General features: G+C 38.1%; 1 long non-coding RNA gene across 1 annotated transcript in view; it reads right to left on the reverse strand.

Annotated features, from left to right (window-relative positions):
• LOC122797289 overlaps positions 1–21552 on the reverse strand; it is a 154722-nt gene that overhangs the window by 11034 nt on the left and 122136 nt on the right. The window contains exon 3 of the long non-coding RNA XR_006364048.1: positions 15218–15299. This is a non-coding gene — a long non-coding RNA (uncharacterized LOC122797289). The remainder of the gene's footprint in view (positions 1–15217; positions 15300–21552) is intronic.

A 21552-nucleotide genomic window follows, 5' to 3' on the forward strand; every position in this document is an offset into this window, starting at 1 on the left:
CATCTCTTTTGGTACTGGACACTATCTAAATGACATATTCTGTCTGGCACATAATGAGACATCCTCCATTGTGCTTAACCAAAAACTCCCTGACTAGCATTTTCACCAGACAGAGGGAAGGGGTGGGCTTCAATTACTAGGTATCTGCTCGTGCTCTGGCTTAAAGTACTAAGTACTCATATTACAATGAAATGCTTTAATTAGAGCTGTCAATGACTTGGTAGAATGTTTATGTATTCTTTTACAGAATCCTAACCCATAAATGATATTTGGTAACAAACCAATTTGTCCAGGGACATCTTCAGGTGTGGGTTAAATAAATGCAATAGTAGGAATTGAGAGTGGGGATGAAAGGGTTAAATGGGAAGGAGGGATGGTTGGGAGGATATGAGGTAAGGGAGGGAGAGGCTTAAGGGGTTTAGGCAAGTGTAACTGGATAGGAAATCACATTTTGGCGTGAACCTGCTACAGAGCAGGATTACGTCCGAGACAACCTGTAGGAACTTCGGTGGTCAGGTAGAACTTGAGCTTAATAGTGATATGAAGAATGAGGTGGGTATGGTGGTATAGTATTTACTTCCTTTCTCTAATAATAGATGTTCAAAGCTATTGTAGTCCTAATGGTGATATTTGTACTTTGGGGTATTAAGTTTACTACAGTTACTTGCCGGGGGGGGGGGGGTAATGGTGTAGGTTATGTAAATAAAAGGCTTGATTTAATTTAAACATTAATACATAGTGGGATGTGAGCTTTGTAGGCTTAAATGAGGAGGGGCTCTTTTCCAGTGTATGGGGTTAAATAGGTAATTATTATTTCAAATCTTTCCATTCCCCCTTTTTCTCTGTAAAAAAAAAAAAAAAAAACTTCTGTTTCCTTTCATTATTGAGATGTAAATGAAGACATATTAAGGTCATATCTCTCAGCTGTTCAGTTTCTGAGTGCGGTGGTTACAGTGGGCTTATCTGGTTTACAGTCTATGATGTTTGAGTCTTCAGATTGGTTGCTTGGTTGAGCAAGTGTCTTTCGTGTGCATGTTTAACATTTTTCTTACTAGTTGACCGCCTTGAATTTTACTGGTGTCTGCTTGGGTTGGATTCATTGGTGGTTTACTGTTTTGCAGGCTTTTCCTGGTGTCTGCTTGGGTTGGATTCATTGGTGGTTTACTGTTTCGTGGGCTTTTGCTGATGTTTGCTTGGGTTGGATTTGTTTGTAGTTTACTGTTTCTTGGGCCGTTACTATCATACCACACAGCTATCCAGATTTCACAGAGCTCCACACTTCTGCCTCATGTTTTCTACTATTCCTAAAAGAGTGGAGAGAGTTGAGGCATCTGAGGTATGGCATCTGTTGAAGGTGGGATATTTGGGCAGTTGTTTAAGGAGGGCATTTCTTTGGGAGAGGTTGTGCTGTACTTGCTTGTTAAAGTAGTTATTTTGGCTTAGTTGTTGAATGAAAATGGCACTTTGTTGTACTACGGGTACGCAGATATAAGGAATTTTTTTCCCCATTGTATACAAGTGGTGGCCATTTGCAAATTACTTGCAAATCATTGCAGATTAGGGTTGGGAAGTGCATTTCTGTTTCTGACTTCATACACAACTCTTGTAAACACAAAACATGTTACCCTGTCAAAAATCTGAGTGGGTGGGAGAGGTGTTTGGAATTGCCCCATCTCATTTGTGGCTTTGACCAGATTTCTTGCTCTCAGAGGTTGGGAGGTGTGCGCAGAATCTCTGGGTCTTTGCCTCATGTTTGGTCCACTTTTATAAAATTGTGGTTGTCTGGCAAATTCATGATAAATCAGTAAAACGTGAAGTTAGAAATGATGGCAAATATTTGGGTTTCTGTCTTCTACCCTTTGGAGATTCATGCTAATGCAGCATTTGTCTGGTGGTAGCTCAGGTGGACGTAAAAGATCGTACAGCACTTATTGAACAGTGTACGGGAGTTCGCTTGATCCCAGGACACATTATCCTACAAAGTATGAATACCTCCTCAGATTGTTCCTGAAAAGAGGCCAGTGGTCTAGTGGGAGTAACCTTGTCAAAAAAGTGTCAGTAAATACATAAATAAGTATTTAGTTGGTAACTGAGTAAGTCAGCTTGTCTAGTGCCATTTTAAAGCTGCCACCTTGGATGTTAGGCATGGATAATGATAAAGGTATACAAACATAAAGTAATCAAAACATATGATGTTCAAATATTAGTGACTTGACAAGCAAAGAGATAAGGATGTCTTTAGTTATCTACATGCACACAAGCGAACAAGCGCATGTGCCCACACACATGCCCACTCAGCTATGTGTGTATCGTTCGTTTCATTTATTCAGCATTATATTATCACATTTTTCTCACAATGGCATGCTGAGTGAGGAGAGGAGTGATGTGTATGTGTATATATATATATATCCCTCGATTTTGATTAAACTGAACTGCAACTCCACTTACCTGTAGACATTACAAAATTCTGAAGGTTCTGATGGAGGCTAACACCATCAAAATATTTAAACCCTATGTCAGATCTTCATCATAGTGGCAAACAGGCTGATTTTGCTCTCCAGCCTCATCATGGTGTCTGCCAGAAATATATTAAACAAGATACGCTCCAAAGTAAAGCCTTTTTTACCTCATCTGATGGCCATATTTTCCTCAAAAAAACTAATCATGAACTCCAACTCTGTAAACATTTATTTAGTTTTGTAATCATAAAACCATTTTGGACTCAGTCTCCCCTCCACCTTCTTGTCTTTTAACTTTCCTGTGATCACTTTGTGTGGTACATGCTAAATAACATGCAGAGGTCTGGATAGCCATTATCAACTGGGTAACCCTTGTGTCCTCTAGGGTGACCCAGCAATAGAATTAGATCAGCGCTGGGTAAAGGTATGCTGTTCTTGGCAAACACTATACTGCTGCTCATCTGTATGCCATCAGAATTCAAAAGCTTCTGTGACTTTTCTTGCAGAACATTTTCCACTGCATTCCCCAAAGCTACTGCAACTTTAAATGTAAATATGTCAAGGAGCTGCTTTTGACAGAAGTATTTAATGCTAAAAACTCCATATTTTATATTTTGTGTATCAGGATGACAGCATTTTAGAAGAATGCTGTAATGTATGTCCAGAAATAATTCAGCCACTAATTATACAAGTTTATATTTTTCATCTTGTTTCAGAGTTGTGTGCAGTTGACTGTGGTAACCATGGTATTTATTCTGGAGGATTATGTTAGTGTGAAGAGGGCTGGGGTGGAGTTGCCTGTGTTGAACGCACATGTCACCCCCAATGTGCTGAGCATGGGCAGTGCAAAGATGGAAAATGTGAATGCAATGTTGGCTGGGAGGGAGAGCACTGTTCAATTGCTCACTAACTACACATTGTAAAAGATGGGGCTGCAGAGTGGGATGGCCCAGCAGCAGTAGAATGTGTGTCCCTGAGTGTAGGAGAAGTCAGCTGACAAGGAACAAGGTAGCGGATGGCAGATCGGTGTGGGTAAGATGACTCTGTAATTCGGTTGGCCTAGCTATGATGGAGACTGTGTCTGAAGGTTCAGGATTGGACAATGTTGCAGGTTTTGCAGTGTTGCCATTTTGTATGAGTTTTAATATTGCAAAGGCTCAAACCTCTCAGGTTAGCTTGTGAATGTTACATTAAGTTGGTCATAAAAACTGTGGGTAGGAGAATTTTCCCTGTGTGGTAGTTTGATATAACCTTTTCTATTAGTTGCATCTGTTGGGAATCTGTTGGGAATAACAGTGTTAACCATGTGGATTAATTTTCAGGCTATTCTGTGTGTAATTTCAGGTTCAGGCATAGAAATTATGAAGGTTCTTTGGAAACAACATGCAGTTTGCAACATTACAGCTATGATTTCACTGTTTATGGATTTGTCCAGATGTTGGTATGGCTTGCACACATTTTTACTGCTATTGTGGTAAGTGGACATTATTTTATGTGACAGTATGGGCAGACTTTAGCTCATGATTTAGGTCTGTTCATTAATCTGTGGATGGTTTTTCACTCGAGCTTCCAAATATGAAGGCTAGCTTAATGTACATGTTAAAAGGGGCATAGTGATAGTGTGTGTGCCTCATAGGTAGGAGGTAAAGAGTTTAATTCCCATCTTTGATTGGGGGTTATGGAGGGGTTGCAGTGCCTGTATGTCTGAACTCTTATCAGATGGGGATGGTTGTCTTTAAAAAGTTTTGTTTGTGTGTGCAGAGTATTTATTTTCTTTTCTTTTGCAGATGGTAAGCGCAAAATGGGCTTCAGTCTGAGACCTGAATGAAGTGGGCTTAAAAGTTGATAGATTCTGCTGGGGTGGATGGATTCTTTGGTGTGGATGTTCTGGCCAATGGCATAATGAACAATGAGGTCTAGGTAATCCTACCTTAAGTGCTCATTAAGATACATCAGAGTCAGTGAGGTTTTGGGTGTAGGTGGGGACAGGTGAGGATGAGACATGTCAGGAGAATGATGAAGCAAGGTTGGGAACTGGTTTTGGGGAGACTGAGGTTGTTAGGGGAGGTGGAGTCACAACATGAACTTGGTTGGATTTGTAGACATGGTAGTTGGGTTTGAATTATTCTGCAGCAAGGCTATGATCTGTGGCTAGGCTGTGTAGATGGGCTGCTCTGTGGTTGGTGCTACTTGGCGAGTTTAGCATTGGTCTTTGCAGTTGGCAGCAGCGGGCAGGCAAACAAAAGGGAGGTACATTATCTGGATGCCCTCTTTAGCATTATCCAAACAGTTCCACAGGGTATTACAAGGTCTGCACGTGTGTGAGGATATGTGAGAAATGGGTTTCCATGGCTAAGCAGCAGGTTGAAGGTTTACGCAAAGCATTTCTGGGGTTGTTAGTTGATGCAGGCCATGGGGTTGCTTTGATTTACCAAATGTGAAGGTAATGTGATAAAAAAAAAAATATATATATATATATATATATATATATATATATATATATATATATATATACATATAATACACATAGATGTATAGATATACTTGGCGGTTAAAATATCGAGTCAACAGTGGATTTAGCTTTGATTAGTATAGTTGCATGGTGACTGGGTTAGGTGAATTTACTAAATATTGGACAGTAGTTTATTTGAAGGATTGGGCTAAGTTTGATAATTTTGGTGTTGGGAAATGTAGGCATTGGGTTACGATCAGGGGTATTGGCTTTATGGATGTATAGAAGTCATTAAAGAGAGTGGTGGTAGGTTTTGTGTCTTGTGGTGCAGTTGGCAGGTAATGATTTGGAAATAATTACAAAGCTGTTGGTAGTAGGATAAGTGAGGATATGTTTGAAGTTATACAAGGGTATAGGTATTACTTCTTCATTGGAGAGGTACCGTCAGTTTAAAATGGCAGTGGTATGGCTTGTAGTGTTCATGCTGCTAAAATGCCATGATGGTCATTTAAATGCTTATTGCTTATAAGGGACAACTGGTGTGATGGCGGGATGGCTATTAAATAGAATTTTGGAAAGAAATATATTTTATATTCATTGGACAGTAAAATGGGGCTGCAGGTTGGCATGATGGTATGCAGTTGCCTGTGGATGGTTAAGTGGCAGTGGGTTTAGTGTGTTGTTGTCCAGTTGACTGGTAATGACTTGGAAATCTTTATGAAGATTCTATTGGCAGCTAGGTAAGTGAGTATTTAGCTAATATACAGTGGCAATGTTGGTTTATGAGTTTGGGGTTTGGTAATTTAGCATTAGAGAGGGTTTAGTGGTTTACTTTCAGCCATTTATTCAGCTGGCTACTTTCATGATTTATTTGGTATGGCTTTGGAAGTTGATGACACGGATCCAGTCTGGTTAGAGAGGAAGGGGCACACCGAATGATGTTGACTCAATGCCCTTGAATGCTGGTTAGGTGGTGGGTGGAGAAGAGGGGTTGGCTTGCCCTCTTCTGTTCCTTCTCTGGTGTTAGATGCTTAATTCAATGAGTTTGGAAAGGAAAGTGAGTGGTTGGACACTGCTTGATAAGTAAAATAAGTGAGCGGAGTTAAGCTGCTTATTTGGTTGGATGTGTAATTCAATAAATAGTAAACGAAGTGAGTGGTGGTACGCTGCTTCATAGGTAAGTGACTGGAGTTGATGCTGCTTACTTGGTCTGGATGGTAAATTAAGTGAATGGTGGTATGCTGCTTCATAAGTAAGCAAGGGGAGTGGACCCTGCTTACTGGCTCAGGAGGTTCGGGGTCACGCTGTCCTAGTTAACTTTACATGGATATTATGTTGTGATTAATACCAACTATGCCATGTGTCAGTTGTAATTATTAAATATTGGTTAATAAAATTATGTTTGTGGAAGTTTAATAAAGGTCATCAGATGTCATTTGGTGTGATGTGTTTATTGAAGGTGACCCGGACAAAATATATGCAAAGGGTGTTAGCTATGGGATTTTGTTTTTTTAGATAGATAGTCATGGACAAGTGTTATTTAGTTATAATATTCAGTAGCTGTTTCTGACTTTTTTATTGTGTATATGTAGTTCAGCAGTCTGTTACAATCAGCCTTCACTGTTGCTGGATGCCTGCAATTCATCTCGAATACCTTAATGGTGACGTCATTGCTTGCAGGCACTCCTGTCCACCACTCTTACAGTCATTCTTGGATGCTAGAGGTTAGACTGTTTATGGCATTTACCTCTTTACCTCTTCTTATTTTAACTGTTGTTAAATCTACTGGCTTAACAATTGCTTGTGTTATTGTCATTTCAGAATACTCCCATCACTGATTCAAGCCTAAAAGTTATCATGAGCTCAATTAATCATCAGGATTTGTTTAATATTATATCATGGAACCTTAGAGGCTTAAATGCTCCTATCAAGGAAATGAAGGAAGTTAATATCCTGTCCTCTTTTCAATAAATTAAGATACAGGTTGCCTTTCTTTAAGAAACTAAATTGAAGAAAAGTGTTATAGTCAAATACCTCTCATTTTAGAAGGATGTTGGGTTTTGACAACTGTGGCAACTAGTGAGAGAGTGTTGCTACTTATGAATGCCTCTCTGTAGGGGCTTAAATTGAGGGACTTGTCCGAATGGGATGGAAGGTGGTATTTCATGCAGGTCAGTACTTTAGATGGTACTATCTTTCTCAAGACCTTTAGCAAAGTTAACAGAGAAGTCATTGCTCTGCCCTGGAAGCAATGGTGGCTCTAGGTCCCTTTACTTCCAGGGGCACAATGCAGGTATAGCTTGCTTTTCTTCATATAACCAAGTGAAATATTACCATAACTAGCTCAGAATATGTCATGATCCTTAGTTACCACAAATTTTTATTTGCTACTGAAGCACAGTGAAGAAATGATCTCTTCTTGGGGAAACTGGGTTTAGTTACTTGCTAAGAGTTGTACAATAAGCAAGTGGAGACAGAGGGAAGCCCTGTACCCTTGACTACTGGAAGCAGTTCATTAACAGGTCACAGCTTTAATCTTCTCTGCTAACTGCCAGATTGCTCCCAGTTAAAATGTGGCAAACACTTTACCTTATGAGACTGTTAAACAAGTCATTCCATACAATACATTTGACTTTTCTTGATCTAGATCAAATGAGATAACTTTAATATTTATTTTTTTAAAAACTCTCCTATCCCTTCATAACCACACCATTGGCATCCATAATTATTCTCTTACCCTCACTAACAGACAAAAGTAAACTAATTGGAGTAGTTTTTGTTTAACTAAAAAAATAACTAAATGAAATAAAGACTTTTGACACTTTAAATACTTAATTTTCATAAATCAGCTGCATTTCTTTTGCACCCACATAACAAGTCTACCACAATACAATAAATTATCTTAGGAACAAAACTTTTATACATTCAAAACTCCTTCTACAGATGCATATTATCAGTTAGGAGTTTCTGAATGCTATGGCTTTGGACTCTTACTGTTCCTAAAAAAATATCAACTTCTGTCTCCAATGTAAAACCATTACTTATATTTAAATTACCTGTTTTTTGTAGAAATGGGTCATCCCTCTCCTGCACATATTTTCATGTAGAAGATATTTAATAAGACTTGCTCATTCAATTTTTTTAATAATCTAGGAGCTGCTTCAACAAAATACAGTAGGAAGGTTTGGATGTAAAACAGAGGTGCTCACAGGTGGCATAATATTAAGGGGAGACCTTAATGTGGGTGTTAATCCAGGCAGAGATGCTACATCTAAACTGTACCCTTGATTTGAATTGGCAGTTCATAGACAGACTAGATTGAGGGGTTAAGAATTCCCATTTGACAGATGTATATTGGCATTTATACCACCAACAGGAGGCACATGTATTCCCTTCTAACTGGTGCTCTGCCTTGACCTAAATTTATTTTACTTAATTACTTACTTAGTGTTTCTTAACCTTACATGAAGACCAGTCCAAATAGATAGTTTTTAAGTTATAACTTGGACCACAAGGCAAGTGGAACCAAATTAGTTAACTGGCTTTTTATTCATTGCACAGTAGATCAAAAGAAAGCACTGTTAATTCCCTAATGTCAAAAGACTGAATGCAGAAAGACCAAAGCCAAAAGGCCAGATGTTGAAAACCTGGCAGGATATATGTCTGAGGCTTAAAATACTATGTTAGTGTGTAAAGCATACTGAAACACTAGAAATTAGCAATATCAGTCTGTTACCTTGCAACACTTCAAAACATGACAACATGAAGCAATAATCTCCATTAGCTTCCCTAGCCTTGGAGAGGCGTAAACTTGACAATGTTTAAGCTTGTCAGGTATACTACCCTGAAGTGTGACTCATCGATTATTGTTTCAGAATCACTGCCAGTACAGTTTGTATTAGAGGACAGCAGTGATTATAAGTTGTGAGAATCATCCTCTCATATATACAGATTTTCGGAGAATGATCAGATTTTTGCTTCATATTTTTGGTCTGTTCCTCATAAAATTATTTTTTTTGACAAATCACTGGGATGATCTAACAACTAAAGTCACTAAATAATGACATACATTTGATTTTCAGGTTTTATATATTTTAGAAATGCATGCTAATACAAACCCTGTTATTCTAGCAACTTTCTAAGTTTATAAAAGCAATATTTAAACTGTGTTCCTATTTTTGGGTCTTTGTCCCCCCATTATGTCAGGCTTTAACCAGATTTCTTGAAATAAGAGGTTGAGAGGTATAGTGGAAATTTTAAATCTTTGAGGTTGTGCAATCCGGGAGTTAATATGCATAAATAAGAAGTCCATGACAAAGGAAATCACTCAAATGGAAGGTGAAGTCTCTTGCCCCATGACAAAAAAATATTTTATTTACTTATTTATTCATTCATCTGGCTGATGATTCATCAAATAATATGTTTTGTCTAAATGAAGCTGCAACCAATGTGGACTTATTCAGATGTCATCTCTGTAATGATACCAAAACCAAATGTGAATACTGTAGCAACCTAAGTACTCAGAAAGTTGCAAGAACTGAGATCCAAGATGGATGCTACCCTATGAGCACTGTATCCACTTAGCTCTTACAGGGAAAAACAAAAAGAACTAAATATTTAGGTACAGAGACACGTTATTCAACTCAAAATATGACCATCAGATAGAGAAACATTATCCTGAACTATTTGCTGGATATATAAACACCACAGCACTATCTCAAAAAGTAAGACTAATCTGGATCTGAGCAAGAACATGTGGCTGACTGATATTGAGAGGCCTATTGTACTAAACTACTGAACCCAACAAAGGAGAATAGCTGACAAATATCTTCAGAAAAATAAAGCTGAGGACACTGAAAATAAAAAAAGGAACCTGACAACATGGATGCACAAGTTACCAAAAAAAAAAATTATCTGCTTTTACTGTATTTGTGTTTTTTCCTACTTTATTTTGCTTTTGCGTCATCTTAAAAGTACTCAATTGTATTTATTACTGCTTGGTGTAACTTATTCTAAGCCTTTTAGTTTAAGCACTTGGGCTTTAGACCAGTTGTTTTACATTAGGAAGGTTTGTGGGCTGCACTGTGGTGGCAGGACAGGTAGCTTACATCCTTCTAAGTTGGGAACTGCTGATTGAGGGCTCAGTGTCTGTTATTCTAAAAGTGTATTAGTTCTAGTTTAAGCACCTGGGCTTCAGGCCAGTTATTTTACATTAAGAAGGTTCATGGTCTGCACTCTTGTGGGAGAAGAGGCTGGACTCTGCCCTTCTGAGCTGGAAATTTCTGGTTAAAGGCTTATAGTGCCTGCATATTTGAACTATTTCTTATTGTAATTGGTACACCTTGTTTGCTGTAGCATAGACTAGATCCAGGCCTGCTGAATCTAGTTTTGTTTGTATGCTTGTTATTTCCCTGAAAAGCTAATTCCACCTAAAACGCGGCTTTTCAGTGCTTCTGTGGATCCCTAGTGATATCTGCATTGCTTACTGTACTTATTTCCTTGTTTCACTTGAAAGAAAGTTACTGTTTGTCATTTTTGCATTTAAGTTACCTGGCACTTGCTCACTAAAGCAATTATATAAGTCAGCACTAAAAAATTAAAAGCACTACACCCTCACAAACTCCCCCTGGAGTACCTTGCTCCCCATTGGCCATTTTTTCAATTATAAAGAAATTCCCAATACTATTCTAGCATGTCCAAAGGTCAGTTGTCAATCTCCTCTCCAGTCCAGCTGGTGAATCTGGGAATCTTGAGGCAATGTTACAACTGCCTCATGTACACAGACACCCCTCTCCTCCTCCCAACAAATTCCAACACATGTGAGAGATGCAACCATATAGCCAAACTGGAGGCTAAGCTCTCTCAACTCAGTACTGGCGTAACCAGTCAGGAGGAGAAGGAAACCACACTCACTAAAATTCCAGTCTCACATAGACCTACCACGACAGCAAACCAAACACATAAACACACAAAAACATACTTGGAGGCTCTAAATAAAAATCTGCCTAAGCAACAGAGACCTCCAAAGCAGACACCCAAGCAACCGCTACCCCAAAACAAAACACGTGCAACACATAGCTCACAAAGCCAGTGTGCCGAACAGTCACAGCCCTTAAGGCTAAACAACACACCTGATACACTTGTAATAGGTGACTCTATCATCAGGCACACTGACGTCCCACTCACCAGGCTGAACAAGGAGAAGGTCACGGTGAGCTGCCTGTCGGGCACTAGGATCTGCCACATAACACAAGCACTCAGGTCACTCCAAGGCAAGTACAAATATGACTCTGTCCATGCTGGTGTGAATGACCTGAGACGTACCTCCCTGGACTACATGAAAAGAAACATAGAGGAGCTCTCTGAGCATGTAGCCCAGGCCGGTATGACCCTGACCTTGAGTATCATCTTACCCTCACCAAGAATGATGCCACAGTATGAAGACAAGATTATCAATTTCAACAATTGGCTTAAGTATTAGTGTCATTCAAAGGGGATTCAATGCCTGTCAGCCTGGGATGACATGCTCGACAAGCCACGATGCTTCGCTAGGGACAGCTTTCACCTGTCACCCCTGGGCTTTTGGATATTGGCAAAGGCTCTTGCTACCCCCATAGTGCCTTTTTAGGCAAGACTCAAAAGACAAACCCACCTCCATAGGTATCACAAGGGTTAAGAAACTAAGAGTAATGCTACTCAATGCCAGAAGTCTAAATCTCAAGATGCACGCACTCGAAACTCTCCTTAGCATGGAGAACATCGATATCTGTGCAGTAACAGAAACCTGGTTCAAGGCTCTAGAGAGCACCCCAACACTACCAGGTTATACCTCATACCATGCTTTTCGGCCCCAAAACTTGGACCGAACCACAAAAGGAGGGGGAGTATCAATATTCATCAAAGATACCCACACCTCCAGGTTGGTGGCACAGCACGAAGCATCAGAGACTATCCATGTGCAACTAACAGTGGGTAAAACTGCCTTCCAGTTTATAGCCTGCTACAGACCACCCTCCCAAACCCAGGAACCCCACTCGGCCTTCCTGAGAACACTGGAAAATATGAAGGTCTCTCCAAACACCATTACATTGGGTGACTTCAACTACCCAACCATAGACTGGGAGCATTACTCTAGCTCCAACACCCTAGCCCAAAGGTTCCTAGAATTTATAAACTCAAATGCTATGGACAACTTGTTACCACTCCCACAAGAGGGGAAAACATACTGGACCTGATCATCACCAACATGGGGACTCTATGCTCCAGACCAGAAGTGTATCCCTCACTGGTAAGATCAGACCATAAACTAATCTCACTGGATATTCACATCCCGTCCCCACCCCATGCCCAGAAAACCACAGTGAAAAACTTCTCTAAAGCAAATTTTACACTCCTCAAAACCGAGGTGGAATCCTTCAAAGCCCCCGGGCCTGTGGATAATACGGCCCAGACCGCAAAATCCTTTATAAATGCATTCTATGAACACCTTCAGGAATGCATGGATCATGCAATCCCAAATAAAACCAAGACCCGATCCTCCAAAGGCAGACGTCCTGTTTGGTGGACCCTAGCCATAAACAAACTATACAATAGAAGGAGGAAGCTACTACATGATAGAGCAAAATCCCAAAAAGGGAAGGCATCTCTAATCAGTATTAGCAAAAAACTACGGGCACTCATAAAATCATCTAAGGCCAGCTTCGAGAGAAAAATTGCACAGGACACTAAGGATAATCACAAGGCTTTCTTTAGTTATGTTAGGAACCTGGGTGGGAATTCCCAGGTATGCTCAGAATTAGTCCAAAATGACAAAAATATACACCAAACCCACAGACATTGCCAACATCCTAGCTGACAGGTTCAGCGCAAACTTCTCCCACCCCTCCCCACCAAAAGGGCAAATATCTATCCCAGCAGAGTGCTGCCCCCTGACATCTCAGATGCTCATGTAAGAGCTGCCCTCTCCAAAGCAAGAAACACAGCATCAATGGGACCAGACGGTGTCCTGGGCTGCGTCCTACATGAACTCCAAGAAGAGCTAAACCCAAACCTAAAACTACTGCTCAATCTCAGCCTTACTACAGGATATGTACCCAAAGAGTGGCGTACAGCAACAGTGGTCCCTCTCCACAAAGGTGGTGCCTCAACGGATCCTGGAAACTATCGCCCCATAAGTCTCACTAGCTTGATCTGCAAAGCTATGGAAAGGATCATCATGGACCTTATAAATAAAGATATTGGGGACCTACAGACACTGGATCCTACCCAGTTCGGCTTTGTTAAGGGCAGATCCTGCCTTCTAAACCTGGTCGGTTTCTTTGAAACAGTCACCAAGGCCATTGACAAGGGGAAGGTGGTCCACACAGCCTACCTGGACCTCGCAAAAGCCTTTGATACAATACCCCACTCAGGCATTATAGATAAGCTCACCAGCTTAAATATAAACCCCTATGTCACTAGATGGGTTGCAAACTGGCTCAAGGACAGAACCCACATGGTTAGAATAGCTGAAGCCATGTCAGACTCCAAACCAGTTACAAGTGGCATCCCACAAGGTTCAGTCCTGGGACCTCTCTTGTTCGGTATATATTTCTCGGAGGTACAGGCCAACATGGAAGGACTGTGACTGACCAAGTTCGCAGATGACTGCAAACTGGGCGCCATAATAGACTCTCCAGCCAACACAAGCATCCTCCAAAAGGGCTTCATAGAAACAGATAACTGATGCCAGAGCCATGGCCTCAAGCTAAATGCCAAAAAGTGTATAGTCATCCCCTTTGGCAAAAACAAAGTGCCCACAAATTACCACATAGGTGGTAATCCATTAAGTACAGAAGAAGTAATTAGGGACCTGGGGACCCAAGTTGATAGCAATCTCTCATTTGACAACCACGTGGCCAAAGTGGTTAGAAAAACATTTTATATAGCCCACCTAATCATGAAGAGATTCACATCTAGATCAGGGGAGGTCATCGTGCCTCTTTACTCATCCCTCATCAAGCCCATAATTGAGTACAATGCCCCTTTTGGGATGTACCTTACCAGACACCTGCAGCAACTGGAAAGACCCCAAAAGTACCTCACCAAGAGGATCAAGGGGCTCAAACAGATGCCGTATGCTGCTCGGTTAAAGAAACTCCAGCTCTACTCAGTGGCATACCACCTGCTCAGAGGCAATCTGTGCCTGACGTATAAAGCCATGTCCAACCCGGAATTAATGGACATGCTGCACCTCAGAAAATCCAAATCCCATCGAGCTACGTGCTCGAGGGACTTGAACCTCAGCACTGAAATAAATAGGACATGCTGGAGGGACAGATTCATAACCCAGAGGCTCCCTTCACTCTGGAATAAAATCCCAGTCCAGGTTAGGCAGAGTCCCTCACTGACTCTCTTCAAGAGGACTCTTGATGAGTGGATGGGAGATCATAGGTTTACCCCGGGTATCACTTCTGTGTCACTGTTAGACAGAGGCACAGTATACTAACCTTGAAAAAGGGCATAGCAAAATTAATTTAAAATGGGTGGCGAAAGCCATACACACTCTGGCTAGGCTTATAAATGCCCTAGGGCAGATAGCCTAGTATGAACCTATGAACCTATGAACCTATAAATTTTCTGCACTTGCTTCACCTGAGAAAGACACAGCAACAAAGAGACATAGAACTGGGAAGTGAAGCTACAGGAAACAAGTAAAACTTCCACTAAGGCTAAACAAGAGCAATATACAACACTAAATGATTTGAAGACAGCCCTACAACCAATTCAAATGACCATTCAAAAATTCTCAGATAAACTTGAAACATTTGGAAGCTATATTGCCCAGATAGCAAACAGGAATGAAATAACAGAGGCCAAGGTATTAGAAAACAAAATTAAAATTGACCAACTTCAAAAAGACTGATAAAAACACAAAATACATTCAGGAACTCCAACAAAAAATTATAGATCGAGAAGCAAGATCTAGACAAAATATTATAATCATCAGAGGTATTTCAGAAAGCACTGAAGAACCTAAACTAATACAACATATACAGGAAATCCTGGGAATACTGTTAGAGAACATATACCTGGCAAAACAGATTAATATTGAAAGTGCCCATAGAGGACTTAGACCTGCACCCAATATGGAAAAACCAAGACAAGTTTGTATTAAACTACTTAACTATCAAGTTGTATTTACAATTCTATCAGCTACAAAGAAAAAAGACATGTAATGTGGAATGGCAATAAAATCTAATTTACACAAGACCTCCATTTACAAATGAAACAGGAAAGATAAAAGTTATCAGTTTTTTGTACTTACCTGATTCAAAAGAACATACGATTCCAGATGAAGTATCCCAATGTGCTTGTTTTTCAGCATAATGGTACCAAATACTCAGCCTCTACAGTAAAAGAAGCCAAAACAGCATTTATGAATGTCTTTAATGAAGTTCCCACAAATTAAGGCAAAAGCAGCAATAAACTATAAAATCCTACTTCAATAGCTTCCCGATCATTTCTGGTTAGTATTTTGACTGTTTTTGACTCATTCTTACCTAATTCTGGCATAAAATCCTTTCCAGACATTTTTTTTCAATTAAAACCATGGCCCTGTTGTATTTAGACATGCAAACCATGCTCCATTGAGGGACGCCTGACCTCTCAACTCTGTAAACATGTGAGATTTGATGAACCAAGCACTTTTCCATCTAGTCAACATTGGTAACATAAGATTCATGTCTAAATCATCAGAAAAAGCACAATTAAATAAAATAATAAGGACTAGAGACTTTAGAAGGGTTCTTACTAAAGGAACACCTCCAAATAACAAGGAAATGCAACTAACACTTTTACTTGATGCCACGATGATGAGAACAACTGTAGATTCAACAGATGATACCAAAAGTATACTGAGACACTAGAAGAGACTGAATTGCATACAAGACTTTTATAAGGACTCTAAACTAGTACCAAACTATAATTAACTTAACAAATGCAATAATTTTCCCACAATTTGCAAAGTGGGTGTCTTTTTTTTCTCTTTTATAGGTTACTGCATCTAACATCGGAAGTCTAAAGGAGACGTTTAAACATAATGCATTACTGTAATTATCTGATAAAGTGAGTACTACGTAGCCTGCTTTCACAGTGATGCATTAATTAACTTAGAAAACAAAACTGTAAAAATATTATTCATTAAAAACACTAGTTTTCTTGAGGAAATTTTGCATCTATTAACAGGATGAAAAATGCTATAGACTAAAGGTCATGACTTACTGCATAACTATTGCAGAAAGGTGTAATCTTTATCAGATATATTTTAACATATATAATGATAACTATGCATAGCACCTTATGCAATGATATAACAGTAATATTTTGAAGGATATGCTGGGATTTGCCAGCCTTCACTTACACAGGCTCTGAGCATGAATTATTACTATGTTTACAGGATTAGCAAAGGCTTCAAGTGCAAATACATGTATGTCTGTGACCTTATTTTCTTGTAAAGATATTTCTGAAATGATTCCTTAAATATTGTTTATGCAACACACTGATTACTGACAGTTTAAAATATTTGTTTAGAGTGTTTAAAACAGTAGATATGCGTACATTGATGTTATCCTTACAGTAATAAGTGGACTATAGTCTGCTAGACTTGTCTCGGAAAGGGATATGTTCACTCTGTGATACCACATGCCAACTTATCCTACAACAAAGGATATATTCTGTAGATACATGACTTTAAATACCTATGACAATACCCTAGCTACACTATTTTGTAGTCCAATGTCAACTAACAGCTGCTCCATTTTTCTAGATCTCTTACCTACTATGACTATATTTATAACCCTGGTTGAGCTGGGAGATAGCTTGACAGTGTTACAGAAATGGACACGCATCTGGACTCTTATAGATGTGATGTTTACAAACTGATTTACCATATTTTCAGACCATTTCATTCTAGGGATTTACTAGTTGCATGGTTACTTTATCATTTTAGTAAAAAGTTCCTAATTGTAATGTTAATCCTTTCCAGGCCAAGTAGTTACGTGAGTAGGCATGGAGAAAGGGCAGGGAGCGATAATGTACCGCTTACTGAAATTATAATACAAACTCATTTTTTGTTAATACTAAGAAAATTAACTAAGCTTATACACACGAACACTTACAAAATAATTAACCTAATATGATGTGGAACATTGATTCTTGGAATGTAAAAGGGGATCCAGATATATAAAAAAAGGAAATTATTTTTTCGTGTAGCTATAAAGTCAAAAGCGAATATAATCATGATACAGGAGACTCATATACTGACTGAACAATGGAAACATAAGTTAAGAAAAAAATGGATCAAAACAATTGTGGCCATGGGGGACAAGTCAAATAGTAAAGGTGTTGCAATTATTGTCAAGCAAACATTTCAAGACACTATTCTAGAACATGATACTGATCCGGAAGGCAGATGGTGCTATATAAAGATCAAATCCTCAGATATTAGTAAACCTATATTTCTCCTAAATATTTATGCATCATGCATAAAACAGGATTTCATAGTATCCATATATAAGTTATTATCTAATTTTCCTGACCATTACTACATTATAGTAGGAGATTGGAACACTGTTCAAAACCCTCTCATAGATTAAACATTAGCACTTCATCTAACTTAGAGGCAACTGATGCACTCAATGACTTAAAAAGAGACTTTGTGGTCTTTGATCCATACCACATTCAGACAAAAAATAATTGTAATGACAAATATACATTCCACTCTCAATGTCATAAAACTTGGTCTAGATTGGATTTTTTCCTAATATGAAATATCTTTCTGAATTTTCATATAGCACATAATACAGATACAGGATTCTTTTCAGTTCATTTCTAAATTACATTCATTATTAGTTGGTTAGGAAAGACAGATGACAGCAGCAATCAATTTAACTGGACCTTAAATCCCAGTCTGTTAACTAAAGAGGAAATAATTCAAGAAGTAGACACTATACTTAAAGACCTTCTTGCACAATCATATCCAATGGGCCTCTGTGAAGGTTGTAGTTAGAGGAATAATGATCAGTAAAGCAGCGTACTATAAGAAAAAAAACATGCAGCTAAAGAGACATCTCTCAAAAACAAAATTACTGAACTTGAAAATAAATTACAAACAAATTACGACCAAGAAATAGAAAAACAAATAGCTCAGTATCAGAAAGAATTATACTTTTTAAATGCTAATAATCTCTCTTTCCAAAAATAAAAACAATAGCCAACTATGCTGAACAGGCACAAATGCTATCCAAATTCCTAGCCAATCTAATAAATCAAAGAAAACCTATACAAATGATTCTGGAACAAAGATAAAAGTTACAGCTCCAACCAGCACAAGGTCCAACTATTTGAGGAATTGTACTCGCATGCATGTACAGAACAATCAAACACTGTAGTAAATCAAGAAATGGAAATATTCTTGAAACAGCAAAATTTCCAATACTCTCACAGGATCATAGAGAACACCTCTCATCTCCCATCACACTCCAAGAGGTAATTACAGTTATCAAAAACCCTAAGTCGAATAAATCTCCAGGACCAGATGGATTCACAGCAGACTTTTATAAAGCTTTTATTTTAACCACCTCTAAAATATTACTTAATCTTTTTAACTACCTTATAATTAATAATATTACTGATCGGCATCTAAATGTATCAAAAACAATATTTGTTCTTAAACACAAAGCAGACTCTAAAAACCCAGGAAACTACAGATCCATATCTCTAATCAATATGGACATAAAGATATTTGCCTCCATCTTAGCCAATAAATTAAAAACAGTAATAACTAGCATCATTTCACCCTATCAATCTGGTTTTATCCAACAAAGACAAACCTATAACAACACCATAACAATGGATGCTGTGATTACTTTGTATAATCAGGAAAAACTCCTTGCTCTTTGCTCTGGTAATAGCCACATCTAAGGCTTTCGACAGAATCAATCAAATATTCCTATTTTCAGTACTACCATACTTCAACATCCCCCCAGAATTTATAATATTCATTAAAGTATTATACTCCAAAGCACATACTAGACTACAGGTTAACAAAAGATTATCTTCTACAATAGATATTAAAAATGGAACTAGACATGGACCATATCTCTTCAATTTGTATATTGAACCACTATTTCTACTTATTACACAAAAAAATACCAACAAATATCAAATGTATATAATACAAAGATTCCTTTTATAGCCATCACAGATGAGCTGAATCTATATTTTACAATACCAAACTCTGATATCCAGAAAATCTTAACCTCTATAAGTGTCTACTCAAAATTCTCTAATTATAAAATAAATCCAGAAAAATCACTACTATTTCCTACCAATCTATCCTCCAAACTAACAATAATCCCTCTCCCCACAGAAATTAAATGTAAACACACTATGAAATACCTCGGAATTACTTTTCATCAAAACTCATCATTGGTGTTTCAAAGCAATGTAACAAACCTATGGTCAACAATGCAACATGACCGCCATAGATGGAAAAAACTTCATTTATCCATATTAGCCAGGGTTGCCATTATCAAAATGAACAACCTACCCAGAATGTTATACCTATTCAATGCTACTGACATGCCAATACAAACTAACTTCTTCCATAAAATACACTCCTCTCTTTCCATTTTGTGTGGTATCCAAAATTAGTCAGAGCTGCATATACAAAAACTGATTCTCCCTAAAGAAAAAAGGAGGCTTAGCACTCCTAGACTTTAAACTATACTATGACATAATAAGAGTCAGCAGAGTCCTGAATATAATCCAAACAAGAAAATATGGTCTCCTACTTGGACAACTCTATATTATAACTATGTCAAATCATTAACCATAAATCCCAGGCTCTCCCATTTTTGGACAAAAATAGTTTGAAGAACATGAAGTTACATAAAACAAGTGGAGACAAAATTAAGACACTGCAAAAACTTATTAACTCCTTGAATTTATATAATGTCTTTATTATAATGCAGCCTCTATATATGAATCCTAATCTTAACATTAATTATAAAATGTTAAACTTAAAACCATACCCCTTGCTAAGTGAGCTGATGGTGTTAGACCTTTATTCTTATAGAAATCAATCCATCACAGAGCTGAGAACAAATTTGAACTTACTTAAACAATACCTAAATATGATAAGAGAAGTCAGAGATATGTGTGCCAGTATACTAAATAATCCTACAATCACATAGAGAGACATACGTTTTGTCAAAACACTTTAGTCTCTATTAACACTGAGAAAGAAAATTATATCCAGCTCATACAGTCATTATGTCAATAAGGTACCAAGGAGAGATACTTTTCTCAAAATACTGGCGTGGCATAGATCCACTAATTTCTAATGACCAAATGACTCAATCTATCCAAATGACAAATAAGTATATTCCCTTCAGAAAACTGAGCTACACACAGTTCATGATACTTAATAATTTGTACCTTACCCTGACACTAATAAACAAATTTAAACCTGCTTCATCTGCCTTATGCCCACATTGTGATAACCAGAATGTTGACAGTTCATATACTCTGGAGATGTAAATGCTCATACAAACTCTGGTGTTCACTTAAAGTCAGATTAAGCAAACTGGGATACAAGTAATCTATAATATCCTGGAAATTTGCCCTATTACATGTCCCCCCTGTGAAGCTAAAGAAACAACAAGAAAGAATATTAATTACACTATTCACACTTATAAAATATTATATTACACTGAACTGGAAAGACAGAACTCAGATGTCTTGGAATGGATTCAGACAAATAGCTGTTAAATACATAACAGCACACAGATTTTTAATGCATACTTAAAAATGAAACAAACATTTTGTTGAATTTTGGAACTTGCTAATGGATCATATACTGAGAAATTAACCATTGACTCCTACCAATGTCTAATAATTAAGGAATAAAATTGTATTTTTTCTTTACATTCTGTCCCTCACATCTCTCCTCCTCCATCATACACTTATAACTAATACTATTTTGGGCTACTTGTTATAATCCAAACTAATTTGATACTTCCCCAATAGGAATCATTGCATACCAAGTACACTTACAATGTCATCATATTGGATGTGTTTTACTGGCAAGCAGAACATATGTATATATGTATACAGTTTATTGAATGATTTAATATTTTCTCAACTATTTTGCTAACCATAGTTGATAACCCCATCTTGTCACTCTATTGCATTGCATTGTACTTAACATTGTTATCTAACTGGATTCACTTCATAATCTCAAAATACTGAAATATTGAATTTCAGTATTTCGAGACCATGAATCCGAATCCACAAAACACCGAAACAACAAAACCCCAAACCCAAAACCGCAAAATTCAAAACACTAAACAAACCACACACACTACACCATACATACACCACAACACTCACATCACAACATAAACAAACAAAACTACACACATACACAACTCATACACACAAAAGCAGGGGGGCAAACCCCCTGCACCCCCCACACCCCCTACTTATATATACTAACTCTGAGATCGCACAAACAAGAAACAAAAGCAAACTCACACACGCACATTCTCCAGTCCCTCACACACACATCAAATGTATCAGCACACTCACATACAGTCT

This window comes from Protopterus annectens, chromosome 3.part0 (genome assembly GCF_019279795.1).
Source record: "Protopterus annectens isolate FY-2018-M chromosome 3.part0, PAN1.0, whole genome shotgun sequence".
NCBI classification, from domain to species: Eukaryota; Metazoa; Chordata; order Ceratodontiformes; family Protopteridae; genus Protopterus; species Protopterus annectens.